At 36.5% G+C, this 17,457-nt stretch overlaps 1 non-coding gene across 1 annotated transcript; it reads right to left on the reverse strand.

The window, feature by feature from the left end:
- Positions 1 to 4,093: 4,093 nt before the first annotated feature.
- On the reverse strand, positions 4,094 to 4,197 carry LOC122898009. The gene has a single exon (XR_006382765.1). It is a non-coding gene; the product is annotated as a U6 spliceosomal RNA (small nuclear RNA).
- Positions 4,198 to 17,457: the final 13,260 nt, after the last annotated feature.

Genomic DNA, 17,457 nt, shown 5'->3' on the forward strand with positions numbered 1-17,457 from the left:
GTTGCTCCAGCTGAGGTCAAAGAGGTTGTTGCTTGTGTTCTCCTCTAGGATTTTGAAGGATTCCTATCTCATGTTTAGGTCTTTCATCCATTTTGAGTTTATTTATTTACTTTCTCTATGGTGTAAGAAAGTGGTTCAGATTCACTCTTCTACATGTGGCTGTCCAGTTTTCCCAACACCATTTGTTGAAGAAACTGCCTCCCCCCTACCCCACTGGATATTCTTTTCTGCTTTGTCAAGCTTAGTTGACCATAAAGTTGAGCAAATAACTTATCAGATACAGGTCTAGTGTCCAAAATCTATAAAGTACTTATCAAACTCAACACCTCCAAAACAAGAACAATCCAGTTAAAAAATGGGCAGAAACATGATCAGCCATTTCTCCAAAGAAGACATACAAATGGTTAACAGGCACATGCTCAGCATCATGTGGCATCAGAGAAATATAAATCAAAACCACAATGAGATACCACCTCATAATGTTCAAGATGGTTAAAATAAAAAGCTCAGGAAAAAACAGATGTTGATGAGGATGTGGAGAAAGAGGAACCATCTTAACACTGTTGGGAATGTAAACTGGTGTAGCCACTCTAGAAAGCAGTAGGGAGGTTCCTCAAAAAGTTAAAAATAGAACTACCCTATGACCCAGCAATCACACTACTGGGTATTTACCCCAAAGATACAAATGTAGTGATCCAAAGGGGCATGTGCACCCCAATGTTTATAGCAAGCAATGTCCACAATAGCCAAAATATGGAAAAAGCCCAGATGATATCCGCCAACAGATGAATGGATAAAGATGGGATACATATGTGGACAACAGAATATTACTCAGCCATCAAATAGAATAAAATCCTGCCATTTCCAATGACATGGATGGAACTGGAGGATATTATGTTAAGTGAAATAAGTCAGTCAGAGAAAGACAAATGCCATAGGATCTCACTCATATGTGGAATCTAAGCAACAAAACAGATGAACATAGGGGAAACAAAGAAAAAATAGAATAAGATAAACATAGAGAAAGAGACAAACCATGAGAGACTCTCAACTATAGGAAACAAACTAAGGGTTGCTGGAATGGAGGTAGGTAAAGGGATGGGATAATTGTGTGATGGGCATTAAGGAGGACACTTGATGTAACGAGCACTGGTGTTATATGCAACTGATGAATCACTAAATTCTATTCCTGAAACAAATAATACATTATATGTTAACTAAGTTGAATTCAAATAAAAAAATTTAAAATAAATTTCTTAAGTTATACATAAACTGATTAGTGTTTTAGAAATATAAACCATAAAATAAAATATATATTGAAAACCCTATGGCAACACAAAGATATTAGAAAAAGATGCATAACTAACAGACCCACTATAAAGATAAAATGGAAAAAAAAATACTCAGCTGATGCAAAAGAAATTTTAAAAAGTAAATAAGTAAGTAAATAAGTAAATAAATAAATAGAAAAGGGAGACACAACTTGGAAGATGGTAGATTTAGATATAACTATATTGATAATTATGTGCAGTCAAATATTACAAAACAAAATAATGCTGAAGCAATTGGACATCCTTGTAAAACAATAACTGCTACCTTATATAAGCTGTAAAAATTAACCCATAATGGATTATGACCTAAACATAAAACTTAAAGTATAGAATATCAGAGGGGAATAGATAACAAAACCAAAACAGAAAACTAGCACCAAATCTTTTCAACACTGACTTAAGACATTTATTAGATACAACAGAAAACACTCAAGCCATAAAACAAAATTTGATAATTTGTATATCATCAAGATTTAAAACTTCTATGCCTTGAGAAACACTGTTAAGAAATTTCAAAGATAATCCATGGACTTGGAGACATGAGTATAGCATATATTTTGCAAAGAACTTGTCTCTGAACATATATAGATATAGATATAGATACAGACATATCTATATCTATATATGTATATATATCTTACAATTCAATAATAAAACAAAATTTAAAAGTTGGAAAAATATATGAACATATGCACTTAGCCAAAAGAGAGACATGGATGGAAAGTGAGACATGAAAAACACTCAAAATTATTAGTTATAATGGAAATGCAAACTAAAGCTACAAAAAGATACTTCTCTCTCTCTTTTAAGGATTTATTTATTTATTTTAGAGAGGGGGCAGGGGCAGAGGGAGAGAGAGAAAAGCAGACTCCCTGCTGAGCATGGAGCCTGACCCAGGGCTCCATCTCAGGACCTCAAGATCATACCTGAGCTGAAATCAAGCTAGACACCCAACCAACTGAGTCACTCAGGCACCCCTGAGATATAAATATTTGAATAACTAAAATAAAAATTGAACATTTTATAATATCAAATACTAGCAATGTTATGTAGCAACTTGGACTCTTATCAATTTCTTGTGGAAGTAATAATGGTCTATGAGAACAGCTTGGCAGTCTCTTAATTTACTTTTACTTTTAAAATTGTGGTTAGAAACATATAAAACTTACCATCTTAATCATTTTTTAAACATAGTTTAGTGGTAGGAAGTATAATTATATTGTTGTGCAATTATCACCACCGTTTATAGCTTGCTATACATAAACTCTACACCTATTAAACAATAATTCCCCTTCCTTTCTCCTCATACCTCCTGTCGAACCTGCATTCTACTTTCTGTCTATATGAATGTGACTAATTGTTGTACCTCATGTAAGTGGAATTATACAGTATTTAAAAAATATCCTCAAGTTTCATTAACGTTGTGCTTGTATTAAGATTTTCTTAATTCTGAATTATATTCTATTGTATGCATATACCTCATTTTCCTTATCGGTTTATCTTTTGGTGGACACTTGGGTTGTTCCCACTTGTACGTTGTTGTGAGTAATTCTTCTATAAACATGGGGGTCCAAAATCACTCAGAGACCCTGTTTTCAATTCTTTTGGGCACATATTCAGAGGTAGATAACATGGTAAATGCATTTTTAATTTTTTGAGGAAGCATAAACCTATTTTCCATAGTACCTGCATCTTTTTACATTCACAGTACAAGTGTACGAATGTTCTAATTTCTCCATATCCTTGCCAACACATTATTTTCTGGTTTTTGTTATTTTTAATAGTAGACTTAATCTGTGGCTTAACATATGAAGTGTCCTGGAGAATGCTCCATGTGCACTTGAGAAGAATGTTTACTCTGTTGTTGTTGAGTATGGTGTCCTGTAAATGTGTTAGAGTGAGTTCATTTGTTGTGCTGTTCAAGTCCTCTATTTCTTTTCTTTCCCCAAGGTTTGTTTGTTTGTTTGTTTGTTTTAGAGAGAGACAGAGAGAGAGAGAGAGAGAAAGAAAACAGGAGGGAGGGGCAGCAAGAAAAGGAGAGAGAGAATTTCAAGAAGACTCTGCATTCCAAGTCAGAGCTCAACCTGGGGTTGATCCCATGACCATGAGATTATCATCTGAGCTGAAATCAAGAGTTGGATGCTTAAATGACTGGGTCATACAGGCATCCCTCAAGTGCTCTATTTCTTTACTTATCTTCCTGTTTTTTATTACATTCTATTCATTAAGAGAGTGTGGTATTTAAGTCTCCAACTATTGTTGTAGAGCTATTTCCTTTCTGTTTTGTCAATTTTTTTCATCATATGTTTTGATGATCTGTTATTCTTCGCAAAAATGTTTATAATTGCTATATTTTCTTGCTGTATGGAAACTTTTGTTACTACATCCTTCTTTTTTTCTTTTACTCTTTTTTTTTAAGATTTTTATTTATTCAACACAGAGAGAGATCACAAGTAGGCAGAGAGGCAGGCAGAGAGAGAGGGAGAAGCAGGCTCCCTGCTGAGCAGAGAGCCCGATGCAGGGCTCGATCCCAGGACCCTGAGATCGTGACCTGAGCCGAAAGCAGAGCCTTAACCCACTGAGCCACCCAGGTGCACTTATATACTCTTTTTTTTAATTTAAAGTTTATTTCATCAGATATTAGCATAGTGACCCTGATTTATTTTGGCTACTATTTGTATGAAATATCTTCTCCATCCCTTCACTTTCAACCTGGTTTTTTTTTCCCCTTTGGATCCAATGTGAGTTCCTTGAAGAGAGCAGATCATTTGGTCATTTTTTTTTCTTTGCATGTCATCCTTGAACAGGGGCCATGTTAATCTCTGTATCCTTCCAATTTCAGTATATGTGCTGCCAAAACAAGCACAGATTCATGTTTTTATTGTCTTGTTTTGTTCCCTCCCATTCAGCCAATCTTTGTCTTGACTGGAGAGTTTAATCCATTTACATTTAAAGGAATTACTATCAGTCTGGGACTCCATTTATATAGTTTTCCTATTTGTTTTCTATATGCCTTATAAATACCGTGCTCCCTATTTTCTGTATTACTGTCTTTGTATTTAGCTGACTTTTTAGAGGAAGACATTTTAATTATTTTAATTTCTTTTTGTGCATGTTCTTTAGCTACTTTGTTTTTTATTAGAGTGGGGATTATACTTAACATCCAAAGTTACCACATTCTGAGTTGATACCAACTTAACTTCAATAACACAAAACTATGTTCCTTTAGGGGCTCCTGGGTGGCTCAATGGTTAAATCCTCTGCCTTCGGCTCAGGTCATGATCTCAGGGTCCTGGGATCGAGCCCCACATCAGGCTTTCTGCTCAGTGGAGAACCTGCTTCCTCCACTCTCTCTGCCTGCCTCTCTGCCTACTTGTGATCTCTGCCTGTCAAATAAATAAATAAAATCTTTACCAAAAAAAAAAAAAAAACTATGCTCCTTTAATAGCTCTATTGATAGCTTTTCAGTTATTAATGTTACAGAAGTACATCTTTATACATTGTGTGTCTAAAATCAGACTAGTAATTGGTATGCATTACTTTATTTAATCATTTTGAAAATAAGAAGTGGAATAACCAACCAAAGTTAAGTTACAATAATGTTTTCTTTCATAATTGCCCATTTATTTACCTGAACCAAGATCTTTATTTATTTTTTAAAAGATTTATTTATTTATTTGAAGGCCAGAGAGAAGAAGAAGAAGAAGAAGAAGAAGAAGAAGAAGAAGAAGAAAGCAAGTGGATGGAAGGGCAGAGGGAGAGGGGGAAAGAATCCCAAGCAGACTCGTTGCTGAGCACAGAGCCTCATGTGAGTCCTAACTCAAGGCTTGGCTTGATCTCAGGACCCTGAGATCATGACCTGGGCCAAAATCAAGAGTTGGATGCTTAACAGACTGAGCCACCCAGACATCCCTCAAGTTCTTTCTTTCTTCATACGGCTTTCATCTACTGTCCAGTGTTCTTCCATTTCAATGGTAGAACTTCCTTTAGACTTTCTTTCAGGACAGATGTAGTAGTGAAAAACTTCCTTAGCTTTTGTTTATATGAAAATATCTTCATTTCTTCTTCAGTTTTGATGAACAGTGTTGCCAGATGTAGGTTTCTTAGTTGATGTTTTTTTCTCTAAGCACTTTGAAAATAGCCCGTTTCTTTCTGGCCTCCAAGATTTCTGGTGAGATGTCTACTGATAACTTTACTGAGAATCCTCTGTATGTGATGAGTTGCTTCTTCTTGCTGCTTTCAAGAATCCCTTTGTCTTTTGACAGTCTGATTATAAAAGGCCTTGGTGTAGGTCTCTTTAAATACATTCAGTGTGCAGCTTATTGAGCTCCTTAGAAGTTTATATACATGTTATTTTGTTTCAAATTTGAAACACTTTGATTATTAGTTTTTCAAATAATCTCTCTCTTTCCATCTTCTTGGAGGATTCTCACACTGAATTTTGATCCACTTTGTGGTATCCCACTGGTCCTTAGGCTCTGTTCATTTTTTTTTTTTTTTAATTCTTCAATCTTTTGGGCATGAAGTGACTTTTTAAAAATTTCCTCAGTTGTTTTTGAATGTGCAAGTCCTTAAAAGTTAGGCTCCCAACAGAGAAAAAAGAGAAAAATGAAGAGGAAAAAAAATATATATATATCAGCTCTTTACATTCTCTGGAAGTCACTTAACCAAATGGGGCAGGACTTTCAACAGTAGGATGGGGGATTGTACAATGATGGCTACCCATCTTTGCATCAGTGCTCTGTGATCAGAGGCAGAAATTAGAAAACAGAGCACAAATCCCTAATATTTGAAGGGCAGAGTCCTTTTTGTCCCACTGACTTTTCTGCAAGCTGTGTGTAAATGGCTCCAGGAACATGTGAACAGATGCCTGCCACAGCCCTAGGAGTGGTGGATGACAGCCGATACTTTATTAAGAGCTGAAATTGAAACTAACCACAGTTTACTGTCCAAGCCTTCCCTGGAAGGCATAAACCTTCAAATAGATGCAATTTCCAAAATAGTTATATTAGACAGATTCTGCCAGTACCATTGTTGTTATAGCGAGAGACAGATTTCTGGTACTTCTTATTCTGTCATCCTCCCAGAATCTTCTTCAGCATTTTCTTATTGAGCTAAGTTTGCACTTTTATCCCCAAAACTTCACTTCTAGGTATTTACCAGAAGCAATGAATACATATATTTACAAAATAAAATATATGTGAATATTTTAAAGCCTTTTAGAAAATCATCTCGCAAAACTAAAAAAAAAATCCCCAATAATCTTCAGCTTGTGTATGGTAAAAAACAAAAACAAAAAGTAAACAAACAAACAGACAAAAAATCCCAACTTGCTATAGCCATATAATGGCATAATACTAATCAATCAAAAAGAATGGGGGCTTCTGACCACAGATTGATATAGACTGATCTCTCTATCCTCCAACCATAGGTATACCTACTTATGCAAGCTAAATAACACACACACACACACAAAAATGATCAAATGAGAACTCTGAAAGAGAAAGGGAAGTAAATTGGTTATAATATCAAGACAGGAGGAAAGCTCCAACCACTGTATCATCAGCGTCCCTTAAGGGAAGAAAAAGAGAGAGGGGCTGAAATAGTATTTGAAAAAATAATGGCTGATTATATCCCAGATTTGATGAAAGACAAACCCACATAACAAAGAATCTGAATGAATCTGGAATAAGATAAACTCAGAGAAATCCATGCAAAGATACATTGTGATTACTGAAAACTAAAACTGAAGAAAAAAATCTTGGCAGCAGGGACGAAAGAAAGACATGTTATCTATAAGGAACACAAATTCAAATGACAATGGATTTCTTATCTGAAACCTTGGAGGTCAGAAAGAAGTAGCACATTTTCAAATGATGAAAGAAATGTCAGGGAACCTGGCTGGCTCACTCAGTTGGTAGAGCATGTGACTCTTGATCTTGGGATTTTGAGTTTAACTCCATGTTGGGTATAGATATTATTTAAAAATATAAAAATCATAAAAAATAAATGTCAACCATGGATTCTATATCAGGTGAAACTGTCTTTCAAGAACAATGGGGAAATAAAGACCTTGTCAGATGAAGTACAACTAAAATTATTTGTCAGTCACAGTCCTACTTGTAACGAATGGCTAACATATGTTCTTCAGACAGGGAAGAAATGCTGAAGGAAGAAATCTTAGAGAATCAGGAGGAAGACAGAAAAAGAAGAAATACTGGTAAATGTATTAGATTATCCTTCTCCTCCTGAGATTTTAAAAACCGTATACGATGTTTAAAACAAAGATTATAGGGGCGCCTGGGTGGCTCAGTGGGTTAAGCCGCTGCCTTCAGCTCGGGTCATGATCTCAGGGTCCTGGGATCGAGCCCCGCATCGGGCTCTCTGCTCAGCAGGGAGCCTGCTTCCCTCTCTCTCTCTCTGCCTGCCTCTCCATCTACTTGTGATTTCTCTCTGTAAAATAAATAAATAAAATCTTAAAAAAAAAACCACAAAGATTATAACACCACCTGATACTTAAGACCATATTTATGAAGTGGCGGGGGGGTGGGAGGTTGGGGTACCAGGTGGTGGGTATTATAGAGGGCACGGCTTGCATGGAGCACTGGGTGTGGTGAAAAAATAATGAATACTGTTTTTCTGAAAATAAATAAATTGGAAAAAAAATAAATGGGAAAGGTAAAGGAAGTTAAATGGAAGTAAAATCTGCACACAACTCAAAGTAGTAAAACCTTGATGTCATTATATACAACTCTTTGGAAATCTATAATTTTTTCAAATGTTTAATTAAAAAAATACTAACAGGATTGATTAGTGAACTACCAGTCATGCAACAATAATGATTGCTTTCAAGTACATGATGATAAATGAAACAAACCAGACCCAAAAAGCTACAGAATGCATGATTTCACTTAAGGAGGTGCTGGGATACACAAACCTCAAGAACAGAAACTGCGTCCATGTTTACCAGGAACCCCAGTGTGAGAAGGGGGATTGATAGCATAGCGGCACAAGGGATTATTTGTGGACATGGAAATATTCTGTTTCTTGATTTTGGTGGTGATTACATGATTGTATGTGTTTATCAATGTTCGTAGAATTTATACATGGAAGGGTGAAATTTAAGTTGTAATTTATACTTCAAAATCTGAGTTAAAAAGACATTTTTATTATATCAGAATGTGTAGATAGCCAAATTTCCTTATCACATCCCTATTTGGCCTCTGACCAGATCTATGATGAAATTATTAGAAGAGGATATTTTAGTGTCTTTATTTGGTCCTTTGGTTTCCAGTGTACTTCCATTATTCTCTCCTATAAGCTTTTTTTCCTCTATCCCTTTTCAAATGCTAATCAAGGCTTACTTACATGGTTGATTTAGTGTAGCTGTCGTAATCAATTCTTTGTTTATTGTGCGCCAACGATTGTGCTTAGTGCTGGACTTAAGGGTGTAAGATGAACAAAACTTGGTCTTTACCTCTATAAATCCATTCCTTGTCTTGTATGGCAATGGGACACTCCCAGGTCAAATTGGAAACCTGGGTGTGACCCACGGATTTTTTCCCTTTCTTTTCTTGAATGATGTATTTGAATCCCAATCTTGTCTATTCTACTTCCTTGTCTGCCTTCACATAATTCCCCTTGTTCATTCCTCACTTCTATTTCCTTACATGAGAGCCCTCCCACCTTTACCTTGAACTAGCACAGCCATATCTTACTGACATTATACCTCCAGTTCTACACTCCTCTAAGCTGTTTACTGATAAATATTCTCTATTCTCCTTCTCTTCCTCCTTTTCCTTCTTCTAACTTTTCCAAACACCTTGTTAAGTCCTTCCGCATAAGGGGCAGGAAAACACAGTCTCTGCTTGAGAGGATAAGGGATAGTGAGTTAGGTATTGGGAGGCCAATCATAAACATGAGCTACAGGTGTTCTTAGATAACAAAAGAGTTCTTATATAAAGATGTGAAACTACCCTAGTTGAGGAACTAAGAACTAATACATATGAAGGTATGAATTCTCCTCTGTGGAAATAGAAGCACAGAACACATCAACCAGGGAATTCTAATCACCAAGTTCATTTAGCAATAAACTCTTTAACAATATGTTTATATGAGTCCATGTTTGCTTTTTTGTTGTTGTTGTTATAGTAGACTTACAAATTTTATTATTCTAAATGACTATTTTCAGAATAAACATACTTTTGAAACTTCATTGGAAGTGCATCGTTGGCTCTATTTAAGCCGTAAAATAACAATTAGTTATTCCTTTGATTTTTATCAGAAAAGGATCAATTCAGCTAACAGTCTTATATATCTGTCTGGGCTCTAACTTAAAAACTCCATGAGGGCAGGCTGGGAAAGTTCCTTACTCATCAATATATGTCCCATTGTGTCTGCCACTTAGTATACTCTATTTATCATTTTTAGAGGAATAAAATGCAATAAAAATCACACTTTTTATTGAATTGCTATAATTCAGAATGTTCAAAATAAATTCTGTTGGTTTTTGAAGCTATTCAAAATGAACAATTCAAAGTCCTTTAATGATATCTCACAGCAAATATACAACAACATCTTATGGGATAAGTTTAGTAACTCCCAGAAGGATACCTTACCAGTGAGCATAGCCATGTGTATGCATAGCTCTGGGAGTTTATTTTAAAGCCATTACCCTGTAATAGGAATGATAATGGCTGGCATGTATCGAGGGCTTCCTTTTTTTTAGGTACTCTTTTATAAATGTCCTTTCTGTACTTTAGGTTAATGTTTAAACCATAATTATCCTATATGAAAGATCTTGCTAGTATTCTAACTTACAGGTGAGGAAGTGGAACTGCAAAGATGTTCAATAACTCATCTGAAGTCACACAAGTACCGAGTAGTAGAACCAGATCCATTCTTAAATTGTGCCTGACACGGTGGCACACCATTCGCAAGTTACTTGTGAGGAGAAAATAAAAACCCCAAACCCTACAAAATAAGTTTTTCATCTACTGACTGCTTGCATACCAGATAACCTAGTCACTGTCATCTTTCTAATTATATTGTTACATACAACTAAATAGTACAAGATAAATCTGTGACTGTCAAGTTATTGCTTACAACTTGGGGTGGGAACACTAAGGATCAGAGATCCCGTAATGGACAGATAAAAGTATTGAGACCAGAGGAATAATTTAAGACTGTAATGTCCTGCCACGCCATCATAACCTCATGGTCACTTACATCACATTAGGGTTAAGTATTGAGGAATGACATAACGTCAGCAGCAATGGATACACAAAGGAGAGCCTTGAAGGGCTTTAGCTACTATGAAGTCTTTTGTTTGTTGTTTTTTTAAATATTTATTTATTTATTTTACAGGAGGGTGTAGGGACCGAAGGAGAGGGAGAGAGAATCTCAAACAGACTCCCTGCTGAATGCAAATCCTGACCTGGGGCTCGATCTCATGATCCTGAGATCATGACCTGAGCTGAAACCAAGAGTTTGATGCTTAACTGACTGAGTCACCCAGGTGCCCCTACTATGAAATCTTAATTAGCTCCTCGAACCACCCTAATAAACATACGATCTAAGACATACGATATGATAGGCAACTACAAGAAAACTTCTACCAACAGGAATTTCTCCCTCAGACTCCCTTTATGTAGAAATTTAGGAGCCAGTATGAATAAACAACATGAAAAATGTGAAACAACATTTCTGATTTTCCATTCTTCATCCATCCATTCCTTTCCCTCTTGTACACACATTCACACACACACAAACACACACACACAGAGCACACCCCTTGCAAAAAATAGTGCAATATCATATAACAGAATTAGGAATATATTTCCAGTGAGCCTCAGCCTGTTCTAGTTCTCCAGATAAATCTTGACTTTTAATCTGACAACTTTCATATGTGAAAAATTTACCTTAAAGCACACACAGATAGTATTTTACGATCATTCTCTATTTAATATTGTTGCTGTTCTATTAAGGCTGAATTGGACTCACCCATGCTTTCATTCAAAACACACACACACACACACACACACACACACAATTACCATTACTAGAAAATTGTATAGAAGAGACAGTACCTATCTCTCTCCACACACATTTTTATATACTCTATTAAAATCCCTTACTTTGCCAATTATATTTCTCTGTGCCTGGTTACTCAGGCATCCTTTATGTCACAGTAATGGCTGTGAAGGTCAGTCTCCATGCTGTCAGGTAGCATTAGAGAGGCTTCCAATTTCATTTCTATATAGATTCTTCCTCAAGTCCCTATCATTAGACACATTTGCCTGTGGAGCTTCCAGTTGGGCACATTGGGGTTTATGTCACTATGACAGGTCAGTAAAACTTGCCAGTACCACAGTGACACTAGCCTTGCATTTTGCTTTTACATTTGTTTCGACCTTAATGAAGCCTTGTGCTGGAAAGATAGACCGGCATAGCAATGAAGAATGAGTCATTACAATCCTCTGCCATCCAGAAGGAAATGTCAGTAAAGCAGCTCAATCTTCATTTCTTTTTATATCTGAGTGCCAGGTGGGTTTTAAATTTCTTTAAAATACTTTCACTAATCAAGGCTACATTCCAGCCTTCCTTCTTTCTCAAAATGTGCTGTCTCTTTCCTTTTCCTTACCTTCTATTTAGAGAAAAAAAGTAATTATTTCAAAAAGTATTTGTACTGAATTTTTATTTTGATTTCCCAGAAAATCATGAAAAATGTAGTTGTGCATAAATTGGAGACATCTTAGCCTAAGTGATACAGTTATGAGATAAATTATTAATCTTTATTATTTAGGCAAAATACAGGAATTATCATAGAAGAAATTAAAGTGCATTGAGTTGTAAGAGTTTACATATTTCAGATGTATGCTTATTGACACAGGTGTTCTTTTAAAGAATTTCTTTAAAAAAAAAGTTTCTATGGCAACAGCATTACATTTAAGACCAAAAAGAATTACCTTTAACTCAAATTGGAGAGTTTCAAGGTGTATTTAGGTAACTCAAATAAATTGCAACAATGTAGTCTGTGCTAATACTCTAATGTTATTCAGTTCTCTTTTTCTTTCTTTTTTGGTAACACATTTAAGTATACTTCTCTTAGTGAAGGCTCAGGGTGTAGAATACAGATTAACAGGTTGTTTTGGTTTGTTTTTGTTTTAGTTTTGTTTTTTGTTTTCCTTTCAAGGTCTGCCTAAAATGGTAATCAACCATGAGGGCACAAAGATATCTATTTCCTCACACCCGCCAACTGTGTTGTAAAATTATGCATTTTACCTTTCTAATGAATGGAAATATTAACTCTGGTTAGTGCATTCTCTCTCCATAGCTCAGGCCATTTTTAAGCCTGTATATTGATCATGGCAGTCTTTCCTATAAAATAGTCCAAGATCTCCCTATGGTACTTTTTTAAAAATGCAATTTCTGAAATAGGGTCACCATGACTTACCATTTGGCCTTTGATTCAGTTTGCAAAGTTGTTTCAAATCCTTTTTTCCCTCTCTGGTAGTTTGAGAGACTGTCAGATTCCAGCTATATCATCCCTTTCCCAAAGAAGAACCTGGTATGTTTTGGTTGATTTGCCTGGTTCGTACTTATTCTCCAAAGGAAGTGGCTGCCTTAACGGGCTAATTTAACAAAGTGCCACAAACTGGGCTTAAACCAACATAATGTATTCTGTCATTGTTCTGGAGCTAGAAATCCACAATCAGTGTGTCAATGGGCCATGTTCTGACACAGCCTGCAGGCGGGGCCGTCCTTAGCCTCTTCCAGCTTATAGATGTATCACTCCAGGCCCTTGTCCGTTCACTGTGTGTCTCTGTCCTCTCCTTTTCTGAGAAGGATGTCAGTCATATCGGATTCAAGTGCACCCTAATGACTTCATCTTAACCTGCTTATACTTAAGATCTTATTTTTAAATAAGGTTATATTCACAGGTACCAAGGGTCAGGATGTCAACACATGTCTTTGGGAGACACAAACACAAATTTATTTATGTATTTGTTTATTTGGCACTTTATTTTTAGCCTCATATATCCTACTATATTAGGCCTACATTGGAACAATGAGAGAAAAAATGACGTATCTTCTGTGACCCAGTTTTCTTTTTCCATAGGTTGTAAATGGGTAAAAATATAGTAAGCCATACTTGTTTTATCCCTAGTAACTGGAACCGAAACAAAACAACCTGAGCTCTTGGACCCAGTGGGTTGGCACTGACTGGATGTGATTAAGAATGTATGTCACTAACTAGGTACAGTTTTAATAGACGTCATTTGTCAAATGGTAAGGATTTTATATTTGCTTTTATCCCAAACCTGTAGTGACATGAAGATTCGTTTGTGATGGATGATAGATAAGTTTTCATACCTTTTAAAAATTCCTTTGTTCCTTCATAAAAATCAATTTACCAAAACCCCCAATAAAGCGAACTCTTAGGTCTAAAGGTATAATTTGTGTCTGAAAGTATACCATTTGCTGTGGCCTCTTCAGATAAATTCTGACTCTTTAACACAGTGATAGTAGGCCTCTGAGATAACTTTAGGACATCTTAATATGATCCTTAATCCGTCTAGTGCCCAAAGATCACTCTATGTAGACTGTAGTTTATAAGGTCATATTACCAGTGAAATCCTGTATTCTTTTTTCCACCATTGCAGCATCAAGTCTAAATGGCCTGTCATGGAAGGTCCACTGCAACCTAATTTTGCACTTCATATCCTACCCATTTCCTTCAGCATGCTGGGCTTTGACCACACAGTATCTCCTGGTATTTCCTAGGCCATGTTGTACATGCTCTCCCTCTACCATGAACCCTTTCTCTTAATCACCCTTCAGGTAAACAACTTCCCCTTCTCTTTCTTCCTCTTCCTCCTTCTTCCCCTCCGCCTCCTCTTCCTTCTTTCTTCTTCTTCTTCCTCTTCTTCCTTTTCTTCTCCTCCTCCCCTCTTCCTCCTTCTTCTTCATCTTCTCCTCCTCTTCTCCTGACCTTCTTCGAGAGAGAGAGATAGAAAGAGATAGAAATAAAGAGGGAACAAGTGGGGAAGGAGGAGCAGAGGGAGAAGGTGAGAGAGAATCTTAAGCTGGCTCCATACTCAATGTGGACCCCCCACATGGTGCTCAATCTCATGACCCTGAAGTCATGACCTGAGCCAAAATCAAGCCTCAGATGCTTAATTAACTAAGCCATCCAGGTGCCCCATAAACGTCAAAGTGCCTTTCATGCCACTGCTCCATGAGAAGCCTCAGACACTCTTAAGGGTAGTTAATCATTCCCTCCTCTGATATCCCACCACATATGACTGGCTTCTTCTCTGGAGAATTCCTTATGTGGAACTAAAATGCGCTAATTCTGAGGTAGCACTGTTGTGCTCCTGTAGGCAGAGAGGTTTGTTTATCTTCATAATGCCTGGCACATTGCTTCACATGTAATATCCCCTTTTTGAAATGTGGGCTGCAGGCAAGCTCAGGATTTCTGTTTCTGAATAGGAGAACTCTTTCTGTCCATTCTCTGTGTATTTGATACAACTTAGAGATTTTACAATTGCTAACCACTGAGGGGATGAGCCCAGCATTGGTAACAATGAGAGAGAAGATGAAAGGAAGATAGTGACTATCAAGTATTCTGAATATAAAGTGTTATGCCAACCTTGGTGTGGATCTCTATAACCATGTACATTTAGTAAGTGTGGAAAATATAATGTTGACTATGTCATCTTCTTATACTTCACATTTGAAATGAAATTTATGAAAATATGACTCCTCTGAGTATTTTTATCTTGGGAGGCAAAATGGCCATGGGATCTAAAGGTGCTACATAATTGCCAATATAAATGGGTGATGCCAGCATACTGTTCCACTTCTTACTAAGAGAATAGTTTGCAGCAGATCACCCAAACTGTGAGATCAATTAGAGAAGCTACATAAAATCAAACAAAGACAAACAGAAATATCTGTTTAAAGGCATCTGAAAGCTACAAAGCCACTCAGGACTTAAGAGGCTAAAATCCCCAAGAGAAGAAAAAGTTACCAAAGTAAGTCTAATATTTTACGTACTTCCCCCACCCCAAATTATTTGCCAATTCATAGCTGTGTAAACAGAGAACCAGAGCAATCCCAAAAGAATGTGTTACTCCAGGTAACAAGGGGATGGAATGGGAGTCTGAACCACTTTTGGCATTGAATTGTTAGCTTAATTTTAATCCCTACCAACACTGAGCAAAACGTGGCTGCTAAGATAATGAGAAACTAAATAGAGTGATTGACATTTTCATGGTGGTGAAGAAATAAAAATTGGAATTCAGGTACTGCCATTGTGGAAGGACCTTAAGACACTGTAGGTTAAGTTGGCAACCCTGAAAGTTTAGACTCTAGGAGAATCTGTGACCTAGAAATAAATCAGGACTCACAGAGAACTTCCCCTCTTAGAATCAGATTGATTGCTGAAGAAAGTAAGGTGATTTTCTCCTCAACTTATTACTGGTATAAACTAAACTAAATCCCTTATGAAAGAAAATAGTGTCATCCAGAAACTCTGTAGTTTTTATACACATAATGCTCAGTATGTAATAAAAACAAAGGACAGGCAGAGCAAAAGACAGAACCTAAAGCAAATCAGAACAAAACAATGTAAAGAGATAGAGACAAACTGGTGATAGAAATATTGGGCTTATCAGACATGAACTTGAAAATAACTGGGGTTATCATATTTCAAAAAATCACATGAAAATAAGTATAAATTTACCTGTAACCTATGTCAAATCTTCAGACATGATGTCTAAAGGTGAAGAACTCATAACTGAAATCAAGAGGTAATGAATAGACAGTTTTAACAGCCAATGTGTTGAAGTTGAAGAAAGGACTAGTGGTCAGTAGAAATATAGTGTCTGATGAGATAAAACAATGGAAGCTATAAGGTACAAGACACTATTCAAATTAGACAATATTTTAAAATATTAATTCCTGAGAATTTCCCCAAGCTGATGAGAGACATTGAAACACCCATTGTAGGAGTATCATAGATCTCAAGCAGGAAAAGAAATACGCATCTATACACAGCATAGTAAATTAACCAGAGTAGGGAGAAAAATCTTAAAACTAGCCAAAGGAGATATCTCAATGTAGTTTTAATTTGAATCTCCCTGATGGCTAGTGATGATGAAAACTACATTGAGATATCACCTTACACCAGTTAGAATGGCCAAAATTAGCAAGACAGGAAACAACATGTGTTGGAGGGGATGTAGAGAAAGGGGAACCCTCTTACACTGTTGGTGGGAATGCAAGTTGGTGCAGCCTCTTTGGAGAACAGTGTGGAGATTCCTCAAGAAATTAAAAATAGAACTTCCCTATGACCCTGCCATTGCACTCTTGGGTATTTACCCCAAAGATACAGATATAGTGAAAAGAAGGGCCATCTGTACCCCAATGTTTTTAGCAGCAATGGCCACAGTCGCCAAACTGTAGAAAGAACCAAGATGTCCTTCAACGGACGAATGGATAAGGAAGATGTGGTCCATATACACTATGGAGTATTATGCCTCCATCAGAAAGGATGAATACCCAACTTTTGTACCAACATGGACAGGACTGGAAGAGATTATGCTGAGTGAAATAAGTCAAGCAAAGAGAGTCAATTATCATATGGTTTCACTTATTGGTGGAGCATAATGAAAAGCATGGAGGACATGGGGAGTTAGAGAGAAGGGGGTTGGGGTAAATTGGAAGGGGAGGTGAATCACAAGAGACTATGGACTCTGAAAAATAACCTGAGGGGTTTGAAGGGGCAGGGGTGTGGGAGGTTGGGGTACCAGGTGGTGGGTATAGAGGGCACAGATTGCATGGAGCACTGGGTGTGGTAAAAAAATAATGATACTGTTATGCTGAAAATAAATAAATTTTAAAAAAAATTTATATAAAAAAAGAAAACAAAAAACAAACAAACAAACAAAAACTAGCCAAAGGAAAAAGTGAATATCACCTTTCAAAATGCAACAAATAAGACTGATGGCTGCCTTTCTGGAAGAAATGGTGGAAGCCATAAGATGATAGAATGTCATATTTAAAATAAAATAACTATCAAACTAACATTTCATACCCAGTAAAAATAGATTTCAAAAAA

The sequence above is a fragment of the Neovison vison genome, chromosome 1, assembly GCF_020171115.1.
Source record: "Neovison vison isolate M4711 chromosome 1, ASM_NN_V1, whole genome shotgun sequence".
Lineage (NCBI taxonomy): Eukaryota > Metazoa > Chordata > Mammalia > Carnivora > Mustelidae > Neogale > Neogale vison.